The sequence below is a fragment of the Sinocyclocheilus rhinocerous genome, unplaced genomic scaffold (assembly GCF_001515625.1).
Source record: "Sinocyclocheilus rhinocerous isolate Xijiao unplaced genomic scaffold, SAMN03320098_v1.1 scaffold198, whole genome shotgun sequence".
NCBI lineage: Eukaryota > Metazoa > Chordata > Actinopteri > Cypriniformes > Cyprinidae > Sinocyclocheilus > Sinocyclocheilus rhinocerous.
Window position 1 is genome coordinate 225,969 of NW_015635035.1, and position 7,098 is coordinate 233,066.

General features: G+C 34.6%; 1 long non-coding RNA gene across 1 annotated transcript in view; it reads right to left on the minus strand.

Annotated features, from left to right (window-relative positions):
- LOC107746260 (uncharacterized) overlaps nucleotides 1-7,098 on the minus strand; it is a 24,582-nt gene that overhangs the window by 6,706 nt on the left and 10,778 nt on the right. Inside the window, exon 2 of the long non-coding RNA XR_001640673.1 lies at nucleotides 5,792-5,796. This is a non-coding gene — a long non-coding RNA (uncharacterized LOC107746260). The remainder of the gene's footprint in view (nucleotides 1-5,791; nucleotides 5,797-7,098) is intronic.

A 7,098-nucleotide genomic window follows, 5' to 3' on the forward strand; every position in this document is an offset into this window, starting at 1 on the left:
CCAGTAACAGTTTCAGAGGTTAATAAGGCACTTAAATCTTTAGATAGTAGGAAACAAGCTGGTCCAGATAAGTTGGATCCACATTTCTTAAAGCTGGCAGCTGATTTTATTGCGCCACCACTAACCTATCTTTTTAATCTTTCTTTAGCTACAAATGAAATTCCTTCTATCTGGAAAACTGCTTATGTTCGGCCATTATTTAAAGGGGGTGATCCAACTGTATTGAATAATTATAGGCCTTTTTCAAAATTGTCTATTTTATCGAAGGTTTTGGAATCGCTTGTGAATGATCAATTAAAAGAATTTCTATCTTCTAAAAATGCCATATCAGAGTTCCAATCCGGTTTTAGGGAAAAACATAGTACATCCACAGCAGTTATAAAAGTATTAAATGATTTAATGGTTTCATTGGATAATAAAAACCATAGTGCTGCTCTTTTTATCGATTTATCCAAAGCTTTTGATTTCGTAGATCATAAAATTTTGAAGCAGAGGCTACTTAGTGTAGGTTTATCAGTAAATACTGTCGGATGGTTTGTTAATTACTTATCGGATAGATCTCAATGTATAAATATAGAGGGACTCACTTCTTGTACTCTGAATGTAAATATCGGCGTACCACAGGGATCAGTCCTTGGGCCATTATTATTTATTTTATATATTAATAATATTGGGAATAATCTCGCACATTCAAATTTTCATTTATACGCTGATGATATGGTGATTTACTCCTCTGCATCAACATTGGATCAGGCTCTGAGTCATCTTCAATCTGATTTTGATGCATACACTGAGTGATTTAAAACTTGTTTTAAATGCGGAGAAATCTAAACTTATGATGTTTACAAAAAGAAAGTCTGCACTTTCAAACTCATGCTCAATCACTACTCTTCAAGGTTTGGAGATTGAAGTAGTATCTAAGTATAAATACTTGGGATTTTTAATTGATGATTCTCTTTCTTTTGGGCCTCATATTCAGTACCTTGTGAGAAAATTAAAGTCGAAACTGGGCCTTTTTTTTAGAGTCAATTATTGTCTTTCTTTTGCAGCAAGGAAGAGATTGGTAGCAGCTACATTTTTGTCAGTGTTGGATTATTGTGATATCATATACATGCAGGCACCTAAGCATTGTTTACAGGCGTTGGATTCAGTTTATCATGGAGCATTAAGGTTCATCACAAATTCAAAAGCCCTTACTCATCATTGTTTATTGTACTCTCGGGTTGGATGGCCGGCGTTGTAATCCCGTAGACTTAAGCATTGGTACTTATTTATATATAAAATCATTTTATGTTTACTTACTTCGTATTTACAGCAGAATATCTTACAAAAAGGTGTAAATAATTATGGTCTTCGCTCACAAGATTATTATCTTTTAAGCATCCCTAAAGTTCGTACTAATATGGGCAAACGGGCATTTAGTTATGCTGCTCCATTTGATTGCAATCGACTACAAGATAAATTATGCTTAAAGGAGTTGGTATCACTAAATGATTTTAAATGTATTTTAAAGGATCTAATTGTAGAGTCACCTGATTGTAAATGTTTTGAGTGATTTGTGTATGTTTCTGTGTATGTAAACGAATGTATTTTGTTTTATGTGTAACTAAATGTGCTGCCTATCTTGGCCAGGACCCTCTTGTAAATGAGATTTTAAATCTCAAGAGTTTTTAATTTCCTGGTTAAATAAAGGTAAATAAAAAAAATAAAATAAAAAATATGTAAAAAATCTCATTTTATGTGTGATGCTTGTGTACAAACATCTGATGCGCATGTTAAAGTTGGATGTGCATGCATTCTAATTATAAATGTCACAAAACATGCTTAAGTCACTGTAGCATTTGACAGTAACATGTATAATCTGCAATGAAATGTATAATCTGCAATACATCCATGTATTTCATCTGCAGTGTTTTTGTACTGAAGCTTGGAAAGCTACAGCTTCAGAGTAGATTACCAACCTACAGTACAAGTAACTAATAATTTAAAGTAGGGCTGGGCGGTTTTCCCTATTTTATTGATTAATTTAATGTTTTGCCACGATTTTATTTTTTAGAAATCGAGGAATCGCGATTTTTAATAGAAATATTACCAAATGTTAGAATTAGAGACTTTGACAATATGCCGGTGATAACAGTAAAGAGAAAAGAACGGTCATGCGGTTGGATTAACCGCTCACGTGTGATGCGCTCTGTGAAGTACCATAAATATAGCGCTAAGCGCCATTCACACAGAATGCGCTTTTGTGTTGACAAAGGGGCAGTGGAATAGATAAAACATGCAAGAAGATGGGAGTGAACTTCTTTTATCTTGAGCGCAGTTTTTAGAATGGTGTTTCATGCGTGAGACACTGCAAGAGACGCGAGCGCAACAGTCAAACACATCCATGTTTACACAGAAAAAACAATGGAAAAGCAGCGTAATCGAATAAAAAACCTGTAAAGAACTACTGTATGTCTGCTATTTCATGTTTGCATCATGGTGACAGGCTGAAAGCTGCTGTTGTTTTTACAGAACATTTAGGTAACACTTTATTTCGATAGTCCACTTTAGACATTCTATTAACAGTAAGTAACTTTGCAACTACATGTCAACTAGCAGTTAGTAGAGTATTAGTAGACTGTCTGCTTAATATCTTCTAACACTTTCTTTGTCAACTTATTCTACTAACCCTAAACCTACCCTAACAGTCTACTCTGAGAGTTAGTAGACATGTAGTTGCAAATTAATGATAATTAGTTGACATGTAGTTGACATGTAATTACAAAGTTACTTATAGTTAATAGAATGTCTAAAGTGGACTATCGAAATAAAGTATAACCAACATTTATAGTTAATAATAGTCTACTGGTGTTATACCTTCAGCCATTTTGAATTTGAATTACCTTGACTTTTGAAATTTTTTAAAAGCATTTTCCTCGTATATTTCTGAACACATAATATAAGACAAGTTTGTACAATATGTAGTTGTAGTTTGTGCATCTGTTCTGCAAAGATATTTAACAAGTAATTTGTTTAACATTTACATCATGTTGACAACTTGTGTGCTGCACTTGGAATATAATTTTCTTTAACTAGAGGGTTAGTAAAGAAAAAGTTACTTGAATCATGTTGTAGTTAAATTTTCAAGTTGACAAGTTAAAAATCATTTTTTTAAAAATCGAGAATCAGTCAAACATTCTGGAAAAATCGAGATTTAAATTTTTTGCCAAATCGCCCAGCCCTAATTTAAAGTATTTAAAATGCAGTGAAGCTTCTGAAAAAAGTATCCTGAAAAAAAATCCTATGCAGTGGTCAGAAGGTGCAAAAAACTTATTTCTTGACAACACTTCTGATACATAACTGAGTTGAAAACATTAAAGGAAGAATTTTCTTAATTTAATAAAAGGACGTTTCTTTTTTTTTTTTTTGAGGAAAAAATGTAATGGTTACCACAGCCACAAACTCTGGAGATTGGTTTGTTTTGTAAACAACCATGATAGCTTTGTAGAAAGAAAACCTTTTTTTTTTTAAATATTCTCTCATAGATAATTAGCTTTGGGTTTGTTTTGCTACTCCATTCTTTTACCTGCAAATCACTGGTATGGTACAAATGGGAACGCACATTTTTATATGAAAAACAAAAAAGTCATTCATTTATTTTGTCATGTTTAAGGAAGATACTGTATATGTCCATGTGAGATTTCAACAGAAAAAGAAAAAAAAAACATGATATGCATATCATGAACTGCAGGACTTTCATATAATAGAACAAATTTGTATAATGTAATAATGTATATGGAATAATACAACATTAATCCACTATTATTAACAAAAGACAAACCTATAGGAATACTGGTAAATGTAACCATTTTTGTTTTAGATAATAATAATTCAATTGTATTTTTTCTTCACAGCTTAATGCAAACTATAAAAAAGGAAATTTCTAGTGACAGTGACTAAATGTGATATAGGAACTTACTAAGTATTAAAATGACTATATTCTTGTTTATTGAACTGTTGTATATATGTGACTAATATGGAGAGAACGTGCTGGAAGGAAAGACAAACCTTTTTGTTGGGCCACTCTGAGATAAGTCAGAGTTAAGAATAATTGTAAAGCCTCAGTCTTAGAAACGTCTGAAGCACTGCCTGAGCCAGTACGATAAAAACCTGTATTTTCTGAAAACCAATCACTAATACTCAGAGGAGCAGAGATCCAATTAATCTTTGGTGACATGATCTTCAGAGGGATGGCTCTTCTAACTCCTTGTGACATGCTGGGTGCTTGGATCGAATCTCTGCATGTGTCTCTCTCTGTCAGCTCTCTCATAACTGACTGTCTTTGAGTTACAACTTGCTTTGACATTCACTGCACTAAAACAATGAAAAGGAAATCAAACAAACCCAGTTTGCTAATGCGTGCTCACAGTGGTCACTACTGGCTACATCTGTTTAATTGCGGTTTAATCAAATAAAATAGAGAGAACGTGATTGAATTGACTTGTGAGGTGTTATTGTTTGGTCGTTGATTATACATTATGACAAAACATTTATTAACAAAAAATTAAGGTCACTGGACAAGCTCCAGGTCTCTAATATATCTAAATAACAAAATAATTTAGTATTCTCCTTATTATCAGCTTCCACCAACAGTATTACAGCATGAGATGGCACCTTCTGGGCAACATTCTTCATTTTCTAACTGCATTTCTAAACCAAAGTCATAACAATAAAACAAAATAAGCACTCTGGAAATGTCACCGTTCACTTTTCTGGTGGCAAAATATGCCATCCTCATTTTAAGCACATTCACTTTATTCAACAAATTATCAACAAATTATACCTGTGAATCTTAGCATCTGTGAGTAATTTGCGATTAAGTTGCTTGGATACAAAGCACCATTGTGAACTAATCCATGTGTGCATGTTCATCTGCGTCATTTTTAAACCATTTACTCATCTGCAGTAAACAGTTGTTTTCTTGATGTTTGTGGATAAGAATGTATGTGAATCACCACTTTCAAGATGTTTATTAGATGGTTATATACAATAATTTGAATGCAATGTTTTCCCGATGACCTGACCTTTAACAGACGTCGTGTAGTACATAGTAAATGGTTTCCTCAAAATATAAAACAATTGTGACATTACCAGTGAAATGTGTTATTTTTGTGCCAGTAGAATCAACAAATTGAATGTTACACCAAGTTACATCTTAACTATATTTGACTCATTCGCTCAAACTGTTAGGCTACATAGCCATTTCACTCAGAAACTAAACAAGTCTTTGTGACATGAAGTCATTGAGTCATTACTCCAATAACTACTCAGAAACAGTCTGAGTTGTAGTTTTTAGTTTGAATGTGATGCAAGTTATCTTATATTTGACAGAGGTCAGGAAGAGAAGCTAAAATAACAGAACTTAAGGAACACAGAAACAAGGACTTCCGAGAATGACAAGATGTTTAACATTCCTTCTCATGTATGCATTTTGGTTACAGTAGAAATAGTGGTTCACTGTTTACCGTTAAATTGCTTTGAGGTGTGCGGTTTTATTAGATCTTGTAGAATCATTCTTGCAAGTACATGATCTTGTGGTCAGTGTGTTGTTAGATTTTCCTCTCAGTATGTATGTACACGATTCACATAGCAGAATGTTATTCCTATCCAGACGAGGTTAATTCGAGATGCCCTGAGACAAAACATGTTTGTGCTTAGCAATATAAAATAATATTATTTAATTTGTACAACAGTTCCGACCATCTGAATTCTGAGGTGAAATGAGACAAATGTATGCATATGTGTGCACTGGCTCTGACTGCAGGCTTAAACAAATAATACTTTTTTCCTCCCTCTCTCTCTTGATAAACCATGAACAGGGGGAAAGGGAGATGCATTTTGGCTGAGATGTTGTTTGTATTAATGGAAAAAGTTGAAAAGGACCTTGAAGTGAAATATACTCATGCACAGCCTCCCCATATGTTTGGATGATCCATCACTTGAAACCAACCACATACTGCAGAAATTAATATGCAGTCCCATCGGTGGAACAGAGAGGTGTGTTTCCAGCAGAGCTTCTGCGGTGGGCACTAATTCCCTCCCTGAAGCCCGGTCGCACCCTCCTCCTCATTCCCACAGGAGCAGGGAGGACTGGAGGGGTGACATATCAGCTTCCCACCACCCCACCACTCAGGAGATTCAGTAGCTCTGGGCTCGACCGCAGCTGCCACGCTTCAATTTATCATCCTCAAAGGAGAAGCCTCTGGCCCTCAAACAATCCTGATAGGATGTCCCATCACCAGCATACTGTTTATGTTGGCACTCATTATGACACTGCAAGGGATTCTAGAGATGTCAAAAATAGTACAGGTCCATTTTTGAGAAGGGTGCTGCATATTAAATGTTGAGCACCCTAACTAGGGAGGCTTACTTTTTATACATAATTAGACAAATCCTTCATGATTACATCATCTCTATTGCGATGAATTGCATACAATTTAATATAAAACACAGAGCTAGATAAACACCTGGGTTTTCTGGTAATGAGTAAGCAAGGCACTAAAGAGAAAATCATATTACAGACAGCTAGAAGGTATAATAAACAGCCCCAATTTCTTTTGTTTTCACTCCATTGCTCCAGGCTGACAGCCCTCCTGCGCTCCCTCACACTAGCAGCTCCAACCTCATCTTGCCAATTAGACAAGGAGGACCAGAGACAATTGCCCTTGTCTGATAACTCACTAACTAACTAGATTCAGTGTTGGGTTCTGCTACTTTATATAGCCTACTGGAAAACTTGAAGAGAAAATGCAACCAGACTTCTTACTGAAAGAGCAGAAATCTAAGCTATATTAGTGCTGATCCCAAAGGTTCAGGGATTAGCTGCTGGAAATTATATAGAAACATGTCTGTAATTCAATAAAAAAATGTGAAAACTTATTACTATAGGGGTTTAGTGTTGTCACGGTACCAAAATTTCAGTATTTGGTACCAATACATATTGTTCACTCACTGTAAGATGTTACTAGATCAAACATTGTACAGCAAAGTCTATACAGGAGATAAAATTTGACTGTACTTTTATTTAATCCAAACTGTGTTCATATTTAATTTTAA